Here is a 20,564-nt window from a genome sequence, read left to right on the forward strand (position 1 = left end):
AACTCACGGACCGTGAGATCATGACCTGAGCCGAAGTCGGCCGCCCAACCGACTGAGCCACCCAGGCGCCCCATCTATTGGCCTACTCTTTGGAAGAAGAGCTCTTTGGAAGTCTCACCTCAGGGGAGGACGCTCCGCCCAGGACCCTCAGTTGTGACTCCAGCCGGAAGGTTCCACGTTGGGAGTACCCGATCTGGTGTGTTGAGACTTCGTTGGTGGGGCACAGTCAGTTAAGCGTCCGACCCTTGATTTGGGCTCGGATCGTGATCTCACGGTCGTGAGATGGAACCCCACGTCAGGGTGTGTGCTGACTGTGTGGGGCCAGCTTGGAATTCTCTTTCTCTCCCTTCCTCCCTGCCCCTCCTCATCTCACGCTCTCTAATAAATAAACATTCCCCCCAAAAAATCCTTCTTTGTTCTTCTCTATCCTTCTCTCCCTCTTCATGTTTATTATAATTGCTTCATTCCTGGGGCGCCTGGGTGGCTCGGTCAGTTAAGCATCTGACTTCGGCTCAGGTCATGATCTCACGGTCTGTGAGTTCGAGCCCCGCATCGGGCTCTGTGCTGACTGCTCGGAGCCTGGAGCCTGTTTCGGATTCTGTGTCTCCCTCTCTCTGACCCTCCCCCGTTCATGCTCTGTCTCTCTCTGTCTCAAAACTAAATAAACGTTAAAAAAAATTTAAAAAAAATAATTGCTTCATTCCTTATATTCCCTTTCCCTTATAACAAAGGCTTCCTCCATGAAACCGAAAGTGTGGCTCTCATGAATTCTTTTTATTCAGGACACCTGCAAGCAGGTAAGTCTTCCTGATGTAGAACATTACCTCTGGCAACGCTCTCTCTTCCTGGCACAGGCCCTGATCTGGGTTCTGTCAGGCAGTCAAACGAGAGGAGCGAAGGATCTGCGTTCCGTTCGGTCGCACCAGCCGAATGTTCCTTCGCTGTCCTTCTCGGGGTGTAAGAGGGGCCGCGACAGGCGGCAGAGGGGCTCCGGAGCCGCACTTGGGTCCTCCTGTCCCCCCCCCCCCCAATTCTGGGTAAAGCCAGCCAGCCCTTCGAGCGCCCAGGGAAGAGAGCGGGCCTCTCTCAGCCCTGTGGGTCCTGATGGGGTGGTGTCCCCGCCCCGGGCCCGACGCCGCCTCTCCCCGATTCGGACAATCCACTGCCCGCGGTCCCTCCTCAGCGTCTGGGAGCCCAGGAGTCCTCGTCTGGATCTAGTTCTGCTGGCGTCTAAGTAGCAGGCTTCCGGCTGGAAATCCGAAGGACTCTGCCCGGGTGGGGCGGTGTGACCGCAGGGCTGGCCCTTCGCGACCCACAGGAGACAGAGAGAGGAGCGGCCGAGGCTGTGTGGGGTTCCAGCCCAGTGTTCGGACCCGGCTCCCGGGGCCGCGAGCGTTCGTCGGTCAGGATTCCCTTCGTGAGATTTTTCCAGAACAGGGGAGCAGCATATCCAGAGCCCGCCCTATCGAGCAGAGTGGGGCCTGCGTCCTACTTGGTAATGCGCGTGGGTACTGAGCTAGATGCTCCTTGTCACTGATCCAAAAACTGAGTTTTTCCACGAACACCAGAGACGGCGTTCTGAGCAATGTTCTCTCCTGCTCTCGGAGCTGGAGCGCGGCCCCTGAAGGTCAAAGTGCACCCTTTCACGTCCTTATCAGCTGCCTGATATCAGCTGTTCCGCCGTTCAGTGCTCTGCTTGGCTTGGCACACGTGGGAAAGAAGAAATGCGCAATAGAGTTCGGTTAAGTCAAGAAATGCCAAACGGAGAAGGAATCCAGCTGGGTGCCTCTGGGCTCCGGGACCCACCAATGGGGGCCTCACCCCACAGGGTCCCGCATTTCCAAGATGTTTGGCCCTCCCCCCCACGCACTCCCCATCGCTCAAACCTCCCCTCGGATAGCCTGACAAATGTCAGTTTACACTTTGAATGCTTCCGGCGATGGGGAGCTCATTACTCCATAGGCAGCCTTGCCTCACTTTGGGAAGCTTGTACAGAGAAGGTCACAAATGCCTTGCCTCCTCTGTAAGGCCTGCTCGCCTCTGCCTACCTGCTGACCTTCTGGGGCCACGGCGGGTCCAGAGGGCCGTTCCCGGGCCGGCCCCAGGTGAAGACTGAAATCCAGTGAAAGGGACAAAGCCTTGTCATGGCCAGGGGGCAAGCCTGGAAGATCACACATCAGACTTTTTTCCTCCAATTATTGTGTGTGTGTGTGTAGTAAAATACACATAAAATTTAGTGTTTTAACCATTTCTAAGTCTTCAGCTCAGTAGTGTTAAATACATTCCCCTTGTTGTGGGACCATCACCGCCAACATCTCCAGGACTCTATTTTGTGAAACACTAACTCGGACCCCTCCCCAGCCCCGTCTCCCCCCCCCCCCATTCTTTGTCTCTGAATCTGACGGCTCCCGACGGCTCGCATGTGCGGAATCACACGGGATTTGTCCTTCGGTGAGTGCCTCACGTCACCGAGCATGATGTGAACGCTCATCTATGTTGCAGATTTTCTCCCCTTTTTTTAAAGTTTATGTATGTATTTGGGCGGGGAGGGGCAGAGAGGGGGAGGGAGAATCCCAAGCAGCGTGAGCCTGACCCGGGGCTCGATCCCACGAACCGTGAGATCGTGACCTGTGCCGAAATCGAGAGTCGGACGCTCAACCAACGGAGCCGCCCAGGCGTCCCGGATTTTCTTCCCTTTTAGGGCCGAATCGTATTCCATGGCATGTAGGGACCACGTTCTGCTTGTCCGTTTATCTGTCAGCGGACACGCGGGTCCCTTCCCCGTCTTGGCCGCCGCGAACCACGCCCCGTGAACGTGGGTGTGCACGTGGCTCCTCGAGAGCCTGTTTTCCATTCTTCTGGGCACACGCCCGGAAGTGCGATTGCTGGGACACATGGTAATTCTAGTTTTAGTTTTTTGAGGAATGAGAATACTGCGTTCCGGGGCGGCTACCCCCGAGTTTCCATCCCCACCAGCAGGGCACAAGGACGCCAGCCTCTCTCCCCACATCCTCGCCAGAACTCACTTCCTGCTTTTTCCATAGTAGCTGCCTCAGTGGGTGTGAGGCGGTAAACAACGTGGATTTTCGTCCCGGAGGGAGACTTCTCAGTCTCGGCTTTGTCTTCTCATTTCTTCATAAAAGTGTTTCATTTCAATGAAGTCCAAAAAATCGATCCATTTTCCCTTTTGTGACAAATGCTTTCAGTATCCTGCATGGACAATCTCTGTTGATGGAAGTCTCAAAGATTTTCACGTGTGTCCTCTTCGATTAGCTTTAGTTTTAAATTTTAAAAAATGTTTTATTTTTGAGAGACAGGGAGAAAGAAATGAAGAGAGAGAACGCACAGGGGAGGGGCATAGAGAGGGAGACACAGAATCCGAAGCAGGTTCCAGGCTCCGAGCTGTCATCACAGAGCCCGATGCGGGGCTCGAACCCGTGAACCGTGAGATCACGACCTGAGCTGAAGTCGGACGCTCAACCGACTGAGCCACCCAGGCGCCCCTAGAAGTTTTAGCTTTAAATTGGTATTTGGGTCTCTGAGGCACTCTGGAACTCTGGGATTCCTTAGTCAGCGGCTACCTACGGAGCACCTGCTGAGAACATCACTGTGGCTGCAAACAGTGTGTGGGTCACTGGCTTAGCAAGGTGAACACAGTGATGAAACAGCTTATGGCATTTTCACCACTTAAATTACTCGATGCTTAGTTCGGTGATGTGACTGTCATGGGGCTGGGCAGCCACTTAGGGATCAAAGGAAAGCCACTGGAACGAATAAGAACCTACAGAGAAGTTTTAGCAGCGTGCCGTTCTTTTGTTTCTAGATACTGGGCTGTGTGGTTTCTTTCTGTATCCATTTTGTAGAAACGCTGACTATATGGAACCCATTTGTGAAGTAATCGCTTACTGTTATGCTTGTTTAATATCGATTCGTGTCTAGGGATGAGCGGGTCTTCTGAGCCAGGAGCAGAACCCCCAGGGAGGCGTCTGCAACCCCGTGCCCCCTGGTCATCAGGTGCAGAGGTGATGTTGCAGGGTCTGAGCGTGGGAGTGGGGTGATGGGTTTGTGGGAAGCTAGTCCTTTGCATGTTTCACATGCAAATTTTCTGCTCATTTAATGATGAGAGAAGTGTGACTTACCCTGCGAAGAATGTCATGAGTCAGAAGCTGCACGCACAGATCAGTCAAAGCCCGGCTTGACCCACTTCCAAGGTCAAGTGGATGCAACTTTGTTACCTGCATCAGAAGTACAGAACCACCCACCGCTAACGCTTGGTGAGCGTGGCCACGGGAGTGACAGGTCACAAGGGGGTCACGTGGGGGCTCCTCTCTCCCTGGGCCTGTTTATGCTACACGTGGGTACAGTCTCCCTGCATCCGATTCGAACAGGTGTCTGGACCCAGATGTTCGAATCTGCCTTCACATCTCCACCCGTGTTTACTCTGCTTCCCAGGGACGGCCCTCCAGTCGTCTCCTCCTCCCGTGTCCTCCCCCCTTCCCCGCCTCACAATGCCCCGCACCTTCTTTGAAAAATATTGGGGCGCCTGGGTGGCTCAGTCGGTTGAGCGTCCAACTTCGGCTCAGGTCATGATCTCACAGCTCGTGGGTTCGAGCCCCGCGTCAGGCTCTGTGCTGACAGCTCGGAGCCTGGAGCCTGCTTCTGCTTCTGTGTCTCCCTCTCTCTCTGCCCCTAACCCACTCGCATTCTGTCTCTGTCTCTCAAAAAATAAATAAACATTAAAAAAAAATTAAAAAAAAGAAAAATATCAAAGTTGCAGAATAGCAGAATGACTCTTTTATATCCTTCACTTAGATCCATTAATTATTAACGTTTCGCCACATGTTCTCTCCCTGTATATTCATACACGTATTATGTCTGAGGCGTCCTTTAATGTTTATTTATTTTTTTATATTTTTTTTAACGTTTATTTATTTTTGAGACAGAGAGAGACAGAGCATGAACGGGGGAGGGTCAGAGAGAGAGGGAGACACAGAATCTGAAACAGGCTCCAGGCTCTGAGCTGTCAGCACAGAGCCCGACGCGGGGCTCGAACTCACGGACCGCGAGATCATGACCTGAGCTTAAGTCGGATGCTTAACCGACTGAGCCACCCAGGCGCCCCCTGAGGCGTCCTTTAAATGACTCAGCAGATGTGTGTGTATTTGCTAGATGCATGTGGTGTGTGTCATTTATTTTTTTTATTATTTTTTAACGTTTATTTTTGAGGGAGAGAGAGAGAGAGAGGGAGAGAGAGAAACAGAAGGTGAGTGGGGGAGGGGCAGAGAGAGAGGGAGACACAGAATCCGAAGCAGGGTCCAGGCTCCGAGCCGTCAGCACAGAGCCCGATGCAGGGTTCGAACTCACGAAGTGAGAGCGGAAGTCGGACGCTCACCCGACTGAACCACCCAGGCGCCCCGTAAGCGGCCACTTCCGATATAAATTGTGCACAATGTGTTTTGAAGGCAGGAAATCTAAAACTTAACACTTATATATGTTGGATTCTTTGAGAGTGATGGAGTGTTGTGTACCTTTGGGATTTTTGAGAGACATATTTTCCCTTGAGGCTTCGAAGGCAGTGTTTCCATTAAAGAGACACATTAAATATGTATGTGAAATAGCCCATTGTCTACAATACCTTGTGCTTTCGTTGTACCTTTCATCTGGGGATCTCAAAGAACTAATTCTCTCCAACGCCCATATAAGGTATAGTGGCTGTCGTGATTCCTAGTTTACAGACTGTGGCTCCCGGCATGGTTAAAGTCACGGCATCATGGATGGGCGTTAAGGGGACACAGGCACAAAAGTGAATTCAGTGTCCCAGAGTGGTGGCTACCTAAAAGCGGCTGGTTCTCCCTCTCGGGGCTCTGGGTCAGGACTCTGTCCCTTCCTGCTCGGCTAAAGAACCCCACTGTCCCAGAGACCTGGCAGTGTGAGAGCTTTACGATTTACTGTGTTCCTCTGTAAATTTACTGAGCGCCTTTTTCCTTTGAGAAGGTGAGGGGACTTCTCTGCTGCCTGACTCTCACGCTGCCCCCAGCGTCCCCCACAATCGCCCCAGAGGATCTGCGATCGCCAGGCCGCCTCCTTCGCTGGGGCTGGGCTGTGGGTCAGCGGTCAGCAGTCCCACCCGTCTCCGCTTTTTTTCTCCCTGTTTTGAAGGAACAGATGTAAATCCCTCTTTTTCAAAGTCAATTCTTCCACATTTGTGCTTCGTCCGGGAGCTCCAGACCTTCGAGAAGGAACTCCATTACCGACCGCTTTTCTCACCAGTGTCTCCAGTCCCTTTTCTGCCCACCGGCTCTGGAAATGTGCCTTTGGGGCACAACCAGAAACAAATCAGAGACACTCAAGCCTTCCCTTCCCTTGTCTCTCCCACCATCTTCCTTCTAGGACAAATCCCCCCGACTTTGCCTCGGTCCCCGGAAGGCAATCCCGTGCGATCCTGGGCCGGGACCAGACTCCTGCCATCAAAAGGCCACTGACACTTTGATCAGGAACCTTCTGACCCTCCTTTGTTTTGAACTTGATGATAGGAACCAAGAGTTTTTTTTGGAAATCCATTCCCTGAGGGCAGTGATGCCCCATTTCCTGGGGTCTCCCACCGCCTCCTGGCCCCTCTTTCCTTCTCCTCCTCTTCCCAGGGGAGGAGGCTCTCAGACCTCAGTTTCAGCTTTGATGGGGCTTTGACGCCCCAGGTAACAAGGTAACAACCGGTGACAAGGTCTTCCAGTTAGACCTTCCCTCCCCCTGCCCCCCACTGCTTCCTCCTCATGGTCAAGGTCTCGACTCTCTCCTTCCATCCAAACAGGCTCTTTCCCCTGCCGACGTGGTAACTCCTCCTGGTTCTGTGACTCCCCTCCTTCGGGGGACCCCCAGGCGGGCCCCTTGCTCATTCCTCAAGACCCTTGCCTCTCGCGCGGGGAACCCTGGTCTGTAGAGGTTATCCTGTTCTGGGACGCAGATGCCACAGAGGGAATGACAGAGTCTGGTAACGACACGTTCCGGCCCGATGCCTTTCCTGCCAGGCCTGTGCCATCAGCCCCGGTCCCGGCTGCCCACGTCGTCACGGAAACTCGTGAACTTCTGCACCGATGTGCTTCTCCTCAAGGAAGCCTCTTACCTGAAACGTAGCCGGGGCGCAGGGGTGCCCGTCGGCCTCTGTCGTTTCCCTCTGGGCCTTGCTGACGGTGAACCACTTACGGGCAGAAAGTTGAACGAAAGGGAAAACGGCTGAGTACTGCTTCAGCAAAGCTCGATTTCAAAGTACGCTCTTCCTCTCCTCCTCATTCCTCCTCTCTTCCCTTCTTAGCTTGTCGTTTCAGGAGCCCAGGACCACCCTGAAAATAACCGAGGAGGCTGGTGGCGCACACACACCTCCTGTGGACACCGGCCCGATCCTGTGTTTCCCTAGGAAACCCCCAGACCCTTCCTCTGCCCGGCAAAGCAGTAAGCTATCATTTCTCTTTATCCCGAACTCTGTCTTCAGGGAACATTGCGGCTTGCAGCACGGAGGTCGGTTTCCAATGACAGTAGCACTGCCTTTTTGTAAGCAAAAAAAGATTTTCCTTCCGAAACAAGAATCATGTTGTCATTCTTAGAACATACAACAGTTTGTTTGAAAATCGGTACCTTTTAGAGGAGCCTGGGTGGCTCAGTTGGTTGAGCGTCCGACTTCGGCTCAGGTCATGATCTCGTGGTTTGTGAGTTCGAGCCCCGTGTCGGACTCTGTGCTGACAGCTCGGAGCCTGGAGCTGCTTCGGATTCTGTGTCTCCCTCTCTCTCTGCCCCTCCCCTGCTCATGCTCTGTCTCTCTCTCTCAAGAATGAATGTTAAAAAAATGAAATCGGGGGGTGCCTGGGTGGCGCAGTCGGTTAAGCGTCCGACTTCAGCCAGGTCACGATCTCGCGGTCCGTGAGTTCGAGCCCCGCGTCAGGCTCTGGGCTGATGGCTCGGAGCCTGGAGCCTGTTTCCGATTCTGTGTCTCCCTCTCTCTCTGCCCCTCCCCCGTTCATGCTCTGTCTCTCTCTGTCCCAAAAATAAAAAAAAAAAATTAAAAAAAAAATGAAATTGGTACCTTTTATTGTTTTCTTAAAGATTTCATTTTTAAGTAAGCTCTACACCCAATGTGGGCTCAAACTCACAACCCTGAGATCAAGACTGAGCCAGCCAGGAGCCTCTGTTTTTGTTTTCAGTCCTGGCCACCCTTGGAATGTTTTCCTGAGTCTGGAATTCTCTCTAACCCCACAGGGACTCAACTTTTAACTCGAACATCCTTCAGGACTCACTCTTCCGGGAAGCTTTCCTTGCCTCCTGGCCCCACCTGATCTGGACACCCCCGCTCTGGGCCTGGAGCTGATGAGGGAGCAGGGGGCAGGCTGAGGGCAGAGCGCAAGCCAGCACCCCCCCCCCCCATGGGATGTGTGTGACATTCCTCAGGTAAGCCTGGCGCTGAGGACAAAGGAAAGGGAAAGAAAGCAATGGTTAACTGATAGAGGTCACAGTGATGCGAGATGCGGGATGCGAGTTGCATCAGTTTACAAATGTCTTAGTGAACGAACTACCAGAAAAGGCCGTCCCATCCGTAGCCTAATCTCCAGGACCCTCCTGCCTTAATGCTTCCGCTAGAGGGGAAAGCACCTTGCGACCACCGCCCGCCAGGCCTGCAGGAGCCTGTGAGTCCTCAGTAGCATATGCAAATCTCCCTGGAAACTTCCCCCGGACTTTCCCTCCCCGGCTCCAGAGTAATAACCACTCACTCTTCACAACCCCAGGGCAGCTCTTTCTGCCCACGGGTCCCACCCCCGTGCTTTAATGATCAACTTTTTGCACCAAAGACGTCTTCAGGAATCCGCTCTTGGCCATGGCTCTGGAACCCATCGCTCCAAAACCTCATCACCAGGCTCCCACAGCACCAGGCTCACGGGGCTGTCGTCTCACTGGACCCTACGCTCTTCGAGGGAGCGAGGCTGTCTCCTCTGACCTGCGTCTCGGGCCCGGCATTATGCTGGTATACAGTAGGTGCTCAATACGTGGGTAAATGCGAATGCACTCCTCATGCCTTTGCACTGCTTTGCTTCAGTCTCTTCCCGCCTCACCCCACACCACAGGGTCCCGCAGGGACTCTGCCACTCCGTGGCTTCTGCTGCGTGAATCGTGTGTCTTATGGGTAATACAGAAGTTCATACAACGAGAAAGAAGAAAGTAAGAACTAAGTGAAATCTGACTGAGAAGCAGCTCTAACAATTGGCTGAATATTCCTCTGGTTTTCTGAGCGTATACATTGGAGAAGTGAAGTACCCTGCCCCCGAATACATACACCTCTTTGCCTTAAGGGTTAAGTCAACGCTTGCCCTCTGGTAAGGGGAAGTTGCCTGCACAAGGGGGTCTCCACGTGGAAGGGCGTCTCCCTCTCAGCAGTGGGAGAGGATTCTAAACAACGAGAAACTTCTATCGCTGGAGACGGCAGGGGACGGAGATCTGCACACCAACCCAACCTTGTTTCCGCTGCTTTGCCTGATAACCTCCCTAGACTGGCCTCCCCCCCACTCCACCACTTTCTTTTGCCTTTAGTTGAAGATGCCAAGGTGGCTTGGGCAGCTCCTGAGTATCTCCCATGTATACCTGAGGCATACACGTTAATACGCCTGTATTTGCTTTCCTCCTTTATCTCTCCTTCATTATTAGCCAACAGCTCAGGTGGGAAGAGGGAAAATAATTTTCCTCCCATATTGTGTGTATTTCATGTACACATATGCATACGTGCACACGTGTGTTGGGGAAGAAGAAATTTACTCTGAACTTCAAGGTCCTTCTAGCTGGACTAAGGATCAAATGGACAGGAGACATATTAACAGGAGGAAATCAGACTTAATTTTGCACATACCAGGAATCTGCACCCACTGGAGATTTTAAAGACAGTCTGGAGGCTTACGTGACACCCCATGCTAAGGAGAAGGGTGGGGCCTGGGGAAACAAAGGAAGGAAGGCCTTCAGCAGGAAGGGGACAGGAGATACTTGGACCACAAGGCTGCATTGTCATGCAGGTAGGTTTCTCTAGAAGGGGACCTTTGTTGGTAGCTCTCTTCCGGGGGCAGTCTCTTCTTTCCAATGTAAATGTGGGCAGTTGGGGAGGTAAAGAGCTTTTCCTGAAGCTGCTGGGCTTAGATTGCTTTTCACCCAAAATAAACTTCAGGTCTTAGCACACTACCTCTGAAAGACCTGCCCTCGGCCCCTAGGTAGCCGGGGGGTGCAGGGCTGCAGGGGCGTCCGGCTCCGGGTCCCAAACAGCCCAGGCCTGGCCGCTAGTCACGGACAGAATCCAGAGGCAGAGAAATGAGTGGTGGGGACCCGAGAAAAGGACTTGTTTCAGCGAGGCCGACACCAGGAAGACAGCACAGTAGTGACTCAGAGATGGTCACCAGAGTGCTGGACTGAGTTCCGGGCTCATAGGAGGAAAATGTGGGCAGAGGGGGATGGGGCCTGGCTGGCGGGCAGTGAAGGTCACATCCATCTTATCCTGGGGCCCATCGCGGGGGTATCTGGTCCTCGGGCTCCAAGGGGTGGTTTCAGTTCCCGGTGGGGCAAGCTTTGCCCCCAAGCCTTGTGCCGGAACCGGGAGACCAGCTGGCAAGTGTGAGTGAGAAAGGAGGCGGCTCAAAGCCCACTTGCACCTACGTGCGCACACACACGCACACATACACGAAGACAATTTTATAAAAGTGGTATCACATTATACCCACTATCATAAGGTACCTTGGGTTTATTTGATGTCAGGAACTAGAACTCCATTGTTATTTTTACGGCTGGCATGAGATTTCCTGGTAAGAAGGAGCTGCCTTCTTCAAAGTTGTCATCAGTCACCTTATAGGTGTCTTTTTCCCCCTCTCTTTCCTTCACTTACTGCCTTTGGGAGATTTGTTACAAATGTTGTTCTTGGATCAAGCATCAATTTAACAGTTTGATAGCACTGAGCTGTCGTTCTGGACTGTCACCTGTCATTCTGGACATTCACCTGGCACTCTGGACCTTCACGGGTCATTCTGGACCTTCGCCTGTCATTCTGGACTTTCCTGGACTCGTGGACGGGCTTGGAGGGTTTGTGTGTGTGTCAGGGTGTGCAAGGTCTGCAGATGCCCTCCTATCGCTTGCACATTTTTCTGGGATGAAGTTTGTGACCTTTACCAGTTTCTCAAAGAGGCCGTGACACGGGAGAGCTATCACTTACTGAATATCACTGAACGCCAGGCATTGGGACGAACACACGTAACCCTCACAACAAGCCTATTATCCCCACTTTACAGGCGAGGCAACCAAGTCAGAGCCTCCCTACTCTTCCAGCCACGCTGCAGACCACAGGTTTGTCATCGAGTAGCTTTCTTTCCCACCAGATAAGGAGTCAAGTCCTTGCCTCCACACAGGGAATTCCTTCCCATTCTCACGGTGTGAAGCCTTTGTGTCTCTTACACCACCTGCTCACCCTCCGCAGGCCGACTCTGCACTTCTGCTTTGCCTCCTCCTTCCCCTGCAAAGGTGCCTTCCTCCCGTGGGAATCCTTGCTGTTCCTTCTCGAGATAATTGTCCTGTGGACTGGAGTTTCCAGTAGCACCACTATCTGGGCTAACATTAATTTTGGAATAGATCCTGAATCTTATCTTGAAAGATCTCTGTTGTTTACTTAAGAGAGTTACTTTTTTTTTTTTAAGTCTATTTATTCGTTTATGGGGGGGAGGGGAGAGAATGGAGGGGGAGGGGCAGAGACTGGGACAGAGAGAGAATTCCAAGCAGACTCTGCCCTGGCAGCACAGAGCTGGGGCTGGAACTCACCTGAGCGGAAACCAAGAGCTGAACTCTCAACCTACTGGGCCACCCAGGTGGCCCATCTTCTTCTTTTTTAAAAAGAGTTACTTAGGCATTGCCATTTAGGGCCTTTATTTAATGTTCATCCAGAACGCCACGTGGACCCCATCGGGGCTGGAGACTTGTTCTGTCCTCGTTGGTTTTTCTGGTGATGCGGTCCACTGCATTGACAGATGTTTTAACAAACATTTATTTATTTATTTATTTATTTATTTATTTATTTATTTATTTTTGGAGGGAGAATGAAGAAGTTATTTGTGGTGAGCCTACCACTTACTATTTAAAATTCAAGTCTCTGTGCTGTCTGCATTTCAAGATTAGCTCACACTTGCTGTAGGGACTTGTTTAAATGTGAAATGTCACATGATAGCACTGTCAACACTGGAAGGGAAATAAAACTCCCTCAGCGGGCTGGTATATACGGTTACACGGGACTGTGCCAAATTGTGCGTATATCTGAATGAAGTGTTCGTCTCTGCTGAGCCTATCTTAAGTGTACCATCAAGTGTTGTGTTAAAGGAAACATTGTAGGAAATTGACTCAAAGAAACTTTTTTGTTTCCTTTTGCTGACTGGTTACTTACTAAAATCTACCTTGTGATACAATGAGGGTTTAAGAAACAAAAGAATACACACAATGTAAAAGAATGTTTCCTTTTGAAGCAGCCTCGGGTGGCAAGAGTGTCCTGTCTCCTTACAGGGAAGCCAGAATTCCTGTCTTCCAAGTCCTTCTAACTGGATTAAGGATCAAATTAATGTGATATAGACGAGCAGGAGAAATATCCAATTTAATAGCTTACACATGGGGAACCCACACAGCCATGGAAATTCTAAAGTCAGGCCAAGTGAGGGATACGTGTCCTCCTGAATTGAGAAGAAGGCAGGGGTCTGGGACTTCAAAGAGAAGGACTGTAACTTCCATGTTATCAAGGGAGGGGTTCTCTTGAGCTCACAGGGGCTCCACCGCCTTCACCTCAAAATCACCTTCATGCCACAGTGGCCCGTCTTGGGTCTCGGGGCGGCCCGCCCTCAGCCCCTAGAGCAGTTAAAACTAGAGCCACGGCTGCTTAAACCTTCCAGATGCCTACAGTGAAGGTTAGTGATCGGCTGTTACAAATAAAAAGTGTGGACGGTGTGCTCTACCAGAGGATCCGGAGGACTCGGATCGGCCCCATGGGGGCACGGTTCTCCCCTCTTCCCTTGCGGGTTCTTCAGCTGGGCTAGGCAGACTGGCGGCAGAGCAAGCAGAAGGGTAACACCGTGCGTACGTCCCGGGCGCGCGGGAGACACGCAGGAAGACCGAGCAGCTCCCTGAAGCGGCTCGGGCGGCCGCCGGGAACGCCACCTTCGGCGGCAGCCAGAAGGGCGCTGGGCTTGGGGAGTGGGCTCCGGGAGGGGAGCAGGGAGCGCGCAGCACGCAGCTCCCCGGGCTCGGTCCCCCACCGGGGCCGGCACTGCGGGGCGACAGGCTCACACGCGGACGTCGCGCGTGCACACAGGCGTCCGCTCACAAAGGGGCCGCTTCCGCTCGGAGCTCCCCCTGCGCCTGCCGCGTCTTATTCGTTACCCTGAATGTGGCCTAAACTAGCGGAGGTCACGGAGGCGGGTCCCCGGGCGGCCGAGGCCGGCCGGCCCCGGGGAGACGAAGACCGGCGCGGGCCAGGCGTCCCAGACCCGCCGCCGCCGCCAAGCTCGGTGGGCGCGGGACGGGACGCGCGGGGGGCCCCGGGGCACGGCGCCCGGCTCCGCTCCCCGCCACCCCCGCCTCTCGCCAGCGCCCGGCCTCCGCGAACCTTCGGGAAGGCGGGCGGGGCGGGGCGCATGCGCGGCGTCAGGGTCGGGCGGAAGTGCACGTCGCCGCGCCGCCGCCGCCGCGTGACGCACTTCCTGTTTGTTGTCGGAGAAAGGAGAGAAAGGAAAGCGCGAGGAGCCGCCGCCGCCACCGCCGCCAGCGCCGCCGTGCCGGAGCTGAGGGGACCCGGGCCGCCGCCCCGCCGCGCCTCCTGCCCGCTGCCGGCTCCCTGTCCTCGGTGAGGGCCGCCCGCGGGCGGGGGTCGGGCCTCGGGGCCGGCGTGGGGCCGGCGTCGGGGGGTCGGGGACCAGGGGCCTGCCGTGGGGCCGGGGTTTCGGGGGGTGGGCGTCGGGCTGGGGCGGCGGTGGCGGCCAGGGGCCCGCTGTGGAGTCCGGGCGGCCGTGAGGCGGGGGGGGTGCGGGCCGCGCGGGTGGGCGTCCGGCCTCGGGCGGGCGGTCAGGCGGGGTGGGGGGGTGGGGGTCAGGCCGGGGGGGGCGGTCGGGGGTGGGCGTCGGGCCGCGGAGCACGGGGACCCGGTGCGAGGCCGCGGGCCCCCGCAGTCGGGGGGTGGCACTCGTCCTGGGCCGGCCCGCGCCGGCGGTTGGGCCGGGGCCCGTGCGGAGGGCGGGCGGCGCGGGGCCGGGGTCACCCCGCGTCCCTCCAGTTCAGCAGCGGCGGGGGGCCGGCGGCGTGAAAGGCAGGTTTGTTCTTTCTTTCAAGCTCCGCGTGGAGGAAGGAGCCCACAGCCGCAGACCAGGCGGGTCTGCAGAGAGAGTGGAAGCCTCGTGGGGGGCGGCGCTGCGGGGCGCGGGGACCAGGAAGCGGCTCCGGGAGACGCGAAGCCGCGTTCCCGGAACTTCCCCCTGGGATTTTCTAAAGTTTGACGACTAGCAGAATGCCCGAATTTCAACCGAAGTGGCCAGTGTGCGGTGGGGGGGGTGGGGGGGGCCTCCGGCTGTACCGGAGCTTGCGGTTTATAGCCGCTTCTGCCCAAGGAGGAATGGAGTTGGCGAGAAGAGCAAATCGCAAACTTCGTGCGGCCCAGACCTGTTTTGTGAGGCAGCAGTGGTTGTTAGGGGCCGGGGACGCGTTCCTTTACCACCTGAGAGCGGACGGGAAAGGGGGCAAGGTCACACCGCCACCTGGCGGGGGGGCGGGGCAGGCGGAGCGGCGCCCAGTTGAGTTGGGACCAGAATTCGCAAGACTTCGAATTGAGTTAGGGAAAACTTGAATGACCGACCAACAAAAGGAGGGAAGAAACTTGTCGCTGGAACGCGTTTCCTGATCGTTTTCTCCGCTGATTGTGTGTATCAGAAATGTTTTAATGACACGTATTTACAGCCTGCCTCTCCCCCCAGACTACCCCATTCTCAGATTTCTCTGGGAAATTTAATCCGGACTTCTCCTGTTCACAGTAAGAGACTACAGTTTCTCTGGGGTTAGTAGTTGCATGTATATATTTTAATGTTTACTTATTTTTATTTTATTTTATTTTATTTTATTTTATTTTATTTTATTTTATTTTATTTATTTTGAGAGCGAGGGCAGGAGCAGGGGCGGGGCAGAGAGAGAGGGGAACGGGATCCCCAGTGGGCTCCACACGTCAGCACAGAGCCCGACGCGGGGCTCGAACCCACACCAGAGAGATCACGATCGGAGCCAAGGCTTAACCGACTGAGCCACCTATGTGGGGGCCCCAGTGCTTCTGTATTTGTATGCCCGGTAACAAAAAGATCCGTGCTTTTTATGCACATTATCTAGTGGGCGGTGGAATGTTTGTTACTCGCGTCTGAATTCGGGAAGTTAATGGGCTTGGCTGAGTGGTTGGTGGGAGTGGGAGCCGAGAGGCGGAATTTTGAAATGGGCCTAAGCAGCCTTGAGCTCGTGCTCTAGGAGGGGAAGATAGGAAGTTTAAAAACGAGGCTTTAAAGAGTTTCAGGAGTTCAGCACCCTCGTAGGAAAAAAAAAATCAGTGTTGTTAAGTTTGTTTTCTTGACATGGTGTATTTGAGAGGTATTTTTGGTTGCCGGTCTGACTTACCTGGAGGGCTGGGTGGGGAGTATCCTTTGACTAATATTCTGAAGAGTAAATTATGGGTAGGGAATTACACTATTCCTGCAATTAAGTGGCTTACAGTAGCTTTTCTTTTTCAGCAAACTCATGATTCTTACAGGTGTAAGAATTAAGAGTAGACCCGTCTTTCCTTGTATTAACTCTGTTTTGGACAGTTTCAAACAAATACAGTTGTACTCCGCACCATCAATAGTTTTCAACCCAGCAAACTCAAAAATCAGGTTTGTGGTGGGATGATGTATGCATGTGTATTTTTTAGTTTTAAAAAGGGACTTTAAAGCTCGGTAAGTTAGTTTTTCCCATTAAAAAATTGTTTTTAATGTTTATTTTCAAGAGAGGGGAGGAGTGGGAGTGGGGGAGGGGCAGAGAGGGGGTTGGGGAGACACAGAATCTGAAGCAGGTCCCAGGCTCTGAGCTGTCAGCACAGAGCCCGACACGGGGCTCAAACTCCCGAACCTCAAGATCATGCCTGAGCTGAAGTCGGACGCTTGCTTACCCGACTGAGCCCCCAGGCGCTCTGGTAAATTATTTTAAGTTGAGCTTTTCAGGGTTGCAGTGTAATGCTCACTGTGTCACCTTGGTGATGTTTCCTGTTACCTTCCACTGAGGTTACAGCGGTGGGACTGCCATCAGCCGCTGTGATGGTTAAGGGTGATTATGTTCCATTTCTGATGTCTCTTGGTAAGGATTAAGTTAATGGAATCAGGCTTTATATTTGTAAGTTGATGTTTTAGTAGGGTATTTAAAAAGCCTTATTTCGCCTTTTTACTATCTGGGAAATGATTGCAAAATTTAGAGTGGTGGAGGTCTATGTTGGAAATTTGGTTTGCTCTAAATTTGTTCAGGACACCACCTAGTGGGGAAATTGGCATAATTGCAGGCTTATTAGGGAATTCTCAGGACAGGGTCAGTGGCGAGTTGTAACAAATGCTGTAGTGTTTTTTTGGAAAAATAAGATCTGTGAGAACTTTAAGTTCAGGAAGTAAATGAGAAGAAAAGCAAAGTTGGTGAAGATAAGAATAGTAGTAGAAGTGATTATTAGGGGCCCCTGGGTGGCTCAGTCACTGAAGTGTCGACTCTTGGTTCTGGCTCAGGTCAGGACTTCATGGTTTGGGAGTTGGAGCCCCACGTCGGGCTGTGCACTAAACAGCAGAGCCTGGTTGGGATTCTCTTCTCTGCCCCTCTCTTGCTTGGGCTCGCGCGCTCTTCCTCTCTTTCTCAAATAAGTAAATAAATAAATAAAATTAAAAAAAAGGATGATAATGTAGGAATGGAAAGACAATTTTAAAGCCTAATTGGAAAAAAGAACTTCTGGAGTTCAGCTTGGAGAATTTTGATGCTTTTGTTATAGGTTGATTATAGGTGTTTTTCAAACTTTGTAATTTTAGGGGTGCATGCAGAAACCAGTCGAACTTTTTTTTTAAGAAGCTTATTTATTTTGAGGGAGTGTGAGCAGGGGAGAGAGAGAGAGAGAGAGAGAGAGAGGGAGGGAGGGAGGGGGGGGGAGAGAGAGAGAGAGAGAGAGAGAATCCCAAGCAGGCTCCGTACTGTCAGCTTAGAGCCTGACTCAGGGGCTCGAACTCACAAGCCTGGAGATCCTGACCTGAGCTGAAGTGAGTTGGATGCTGAACCCACCGAGCCATCCAGGTGCACCCGTTGCCGACCTCTTTTGTTTAAATGTTCTACTTAAGAAAGTTAAAAAAATACCTTGTTATTTTTTAAAATGTCTCATTTTTAAGGTGGGGAAAATTGCCGAAAAAACTTATGAAGGGTGCCTGGCTGGCTCAATCGGTGGAGCGTGTGACTCTTGACCTCAGGGTTGTAAGTTCGTGGCCATTGTTGGGTGTAGAGATTACTTGAAAATAAAACCTTAGAGGAATTAAAAAGGTAGTTAAATTTCTAAGGGTTGCATTCTACGTCAGTGGGGGGAGGAGTCTGTTTTATTTATATCCGTAATACCTTATTTCGAGAGCTATTCCTTATTTGGGCATAGTTTGGTGTTTTTAAAAATGCTTCCCCTAACATTTGTAAGGAGTTTTGGCCATTCTAGATAGACAGTAGCAACCACGGTGAACGGCTGTGAGGCAGTAGAACTTCGTGGGTTTGTTTTTGTGTGTGTGTATACTTACTTATGAAAATACTCCAGGTATTTTAGGGTTCTTCACTTCAGTTGCAAGGATCAGTTGTATTTGGAGTGTGATTTCTTCAGGTGGCATGTGATCTGTGCCCTTGGAAATGCTCATCCTGCTTTTCACCAGCAAAGGCTATTGCAGCTTGCCTTGTATCTGTGCTGGGGCCTTCCTGTGTGTTCCCTGGGGCAGGCCTGGAACCTTCTCTTGTGTGTTCCCTTTGTGCCTGTCGCATTGCTCCAGACCCAGGGTGCCGAGAGAATACTGGTTGAATTGGATCCTTCTTCCAGGCTTGTCTTTGTCCTGATTACCCTGCTGCGGTAAATGAAATCCAGATTTTAGGAAAGTTGGGGGCAAAAATACCCAATTTGCGTTCACAAGTGCCAGGACTGAGTGCTTGCCGTGTCTTCTCTTGTAATGAAGGGACTTTAGTCGTGCTTCTAAGTGTCTGATAGTTGACGATGGCCGGTTTTTGCAATCGTTGGTCTGAGATCTTGAGTTACAGTGGAAGTAATTTCCTCGTTTGTGTCGGGAATACTTAAGGACATGTTAGGTCATCACAAGATAAAAGACTTAGTAGATGGTCTGTGATAAGGAGTGACAGTTCATTTCTGTGTTTCCCCACCTACGTATGTGTTTGTTCTGGTAATTTGTCAGGTAATGAAATGACACAGAGGAAACTCCCAGACCTCTTTCTTGTTGAACGTCGGGCCTGCTGCTTTTCCACGAAGCAGACAGCATTGCACTAAATTAGTTTGATGTCACAATTAAACATTTTAGAAAATGTTTTCTTTACAATTATGACTTTTCTGGGTTAATAGAAGTAATGAGTGTTTTGATTTTCTGGTTTTTAAAGCTGAAGAGAGGGAGTGTCTTCAGTGGGTTTTTGACCTGGAATTATGTTACTTGAAACAGTGTAGAACCGGCAGCATTCTCCCGGTGGGGGGTGGGGGGGTGGGGATAGAACAGGCCTTGTGCAAGAAAGGGGGTTTCTGCCTTGAGCTCCATTTTCAATGTTGAGTCTCATGGATTGGGAAGGAACAAAGGAGGTTTTGTTTCTGTTTTGCAAGCAGAGCAAGGTTGCTTAGATGTTAGGTGGAGAGATGTTTGAGAAAGGTCTGGTGGAAAGATGGTCACTTCTGTGGGTGGCTAAGATTTGGGATACAGAGTAACAACATTTCAGAATGTAGAGGTCTTAGGTCCCAGGCTTGAGGACCTTGACTCCAAGAGTCTGTTAGAGGTCTAAAAGGGTGGTGTATTTGTAGCAGTCATGTTGGACACGTAGGTTCTTGAGTATCTTTCTCTCTTTTGTAAAATAGTGACAAAACCAAGGTTTCGTAACTGAGCTGTGTAGAAAATTTGGCTTGTTAGAGCTAACTCATCATGGAGCACCTCATGTAGGTCATCAAATACCTGCTATGTTCGTGGTCAAAGATGAGGGTAGATAAACTTCATGGACAAGAGCACTCCTCGCCTTATTCCATAGAGATCATTTCTGTTTGCACCTTGTTTCTGGGGTGGGGTGGGGGAAATGGTATTTGGAGGGAGGGGTGGTGAAGTTGTGCCCTTTAGTGGTGTCATGGGATATTTTGATACATTTAACTTCGGTCTTTGTTTTGGTGCCCCAGTGTTCTCTTTGTAGCTAGAGCTTTTCTTTCCCTACGGACTGGTTTGCATGCAGTTGATGAAGAGTATTTGACTTCAGGGGCTGGATTTTTAGAGATTATCGTATTGAATGGAAAATGAGGTGGTTCGTTGGTCATAGGAAGTCCAAAGTGAATCAGGTGAGGTTTTGAAGGTACCCAAGAGGTTTGGGAATCTGTAGCGTGCCTTTCTAGTATTTTTTCAATGATGTACAGGAAAAGAAGTTAGTGAAGGTGGTTTGATTGGGAAATCAATGCTCTTTTTTCTCTTGGTCATTGAAGTGAAATCTCACTTAGAAAAATGACCAGACTTATTTTACCCAGAATTCTACCATCAAGAACTCTCTAGGAATATAAAACTTGTTAATAATGATTTAATTTAATTTTACAGCTTTAATTCACCTGTAGAGTGGTTGTTGTAAATGTTAATAACGATGGTTTGATTCACCTGTAGAGTGGTTGTAGAAGTTGCTAGCTGACTTAACTTTGGGAACCAGAGCTTCTGTTTCGGTATTGAGGTCATGGTACAGGGGTTAAAGTGCAAGCAACGTTAGAGAACTCGGTATTTGAAGTACCAGCCTTCACTCCCAGGGACATGTTGGCAATTGTGTGTGTGTACATGCCCCGGCTCAGTTTTCGTGGTTGTGAGGTTTACTTGGAGGAAAGCAGGAGTCTCCATGGGCGGGGTTGGACCCTTCGGAGTTAGACTTGAGAAACGGTTAATCCAGAGAATCTCTGGGAAAGAGGAGGCATTTCACCCTTCGCGGACGATGTGCTGTGAGAACTAATCTCTTTACTCCAGCAGCTGTTTTCTCAGATGAACCGAAGCTTTAGACTACAGGATTTCTCTGTGTGTCGTCGAGACTACTGAAGTGTAACCTAAAAGAAGCGAGAATTTGTTTTTCCAGAGACAGCTAGTCCGTGATCGTTCAGGTACAGCGGAATGGATGGAGACTTCTTGAGAAGATGAGATTGGGGTGTACGATATGTGGCATATTGGGTATACAGGAACATATTTTCTCAAAAGTTTATTTTGAGAGAGAGCATGCCAGCTGGGGAGGGGCAGAGAGGG

The 20,564-nt window shown here is 51.6% G+C and overlaps 1 protein-coding gene across 4 annotated transcripts in view; it reads left to right on the forward strand.

The window, feature by feature from the left end:
- The first annotated feature begins 13,768 nt into the window (after positions 1–13,768).
- Positions 13,769–20,564, forward strand: part of DNAJB6 (DnaJ heat shock protein family (Hsp40) member B6) — a 68,756-nt gene continuing 61,960 nt past the window's right edge. For 3 of the 4 annotated variants that reach the window (XM_053898742.1, XM_053898745.1, XM_053898746.1), the window contains exon 1: positions 13,769–13,885. The gene's annotated coding sequence lies outside the window, so the exon portion shown is untranslated. Of the gene's footprint in view, positions 13,886–14,324; positions 14,349–20,564 lie in introns of those variants that run through there. The other variant, XM_053898744.1, reaches the window with a different exon arrangement.

Source organism: Panthera pardus, unplaced genomic scaffold (assembly GCF_024362965.1).
Source record: "Panthera pardus isolate Hobbes unplaced genomic scaffold, ASM2436296v1 HiC_scaffold_9, whole genome shotgun sequence".
Taxonomy (NCBI): domain Eukaryota; kingdom Metazoa; phylum Chordata; class Mammalia; order Carnivora; family Felidae; genus Panthera; species Panthera pardus.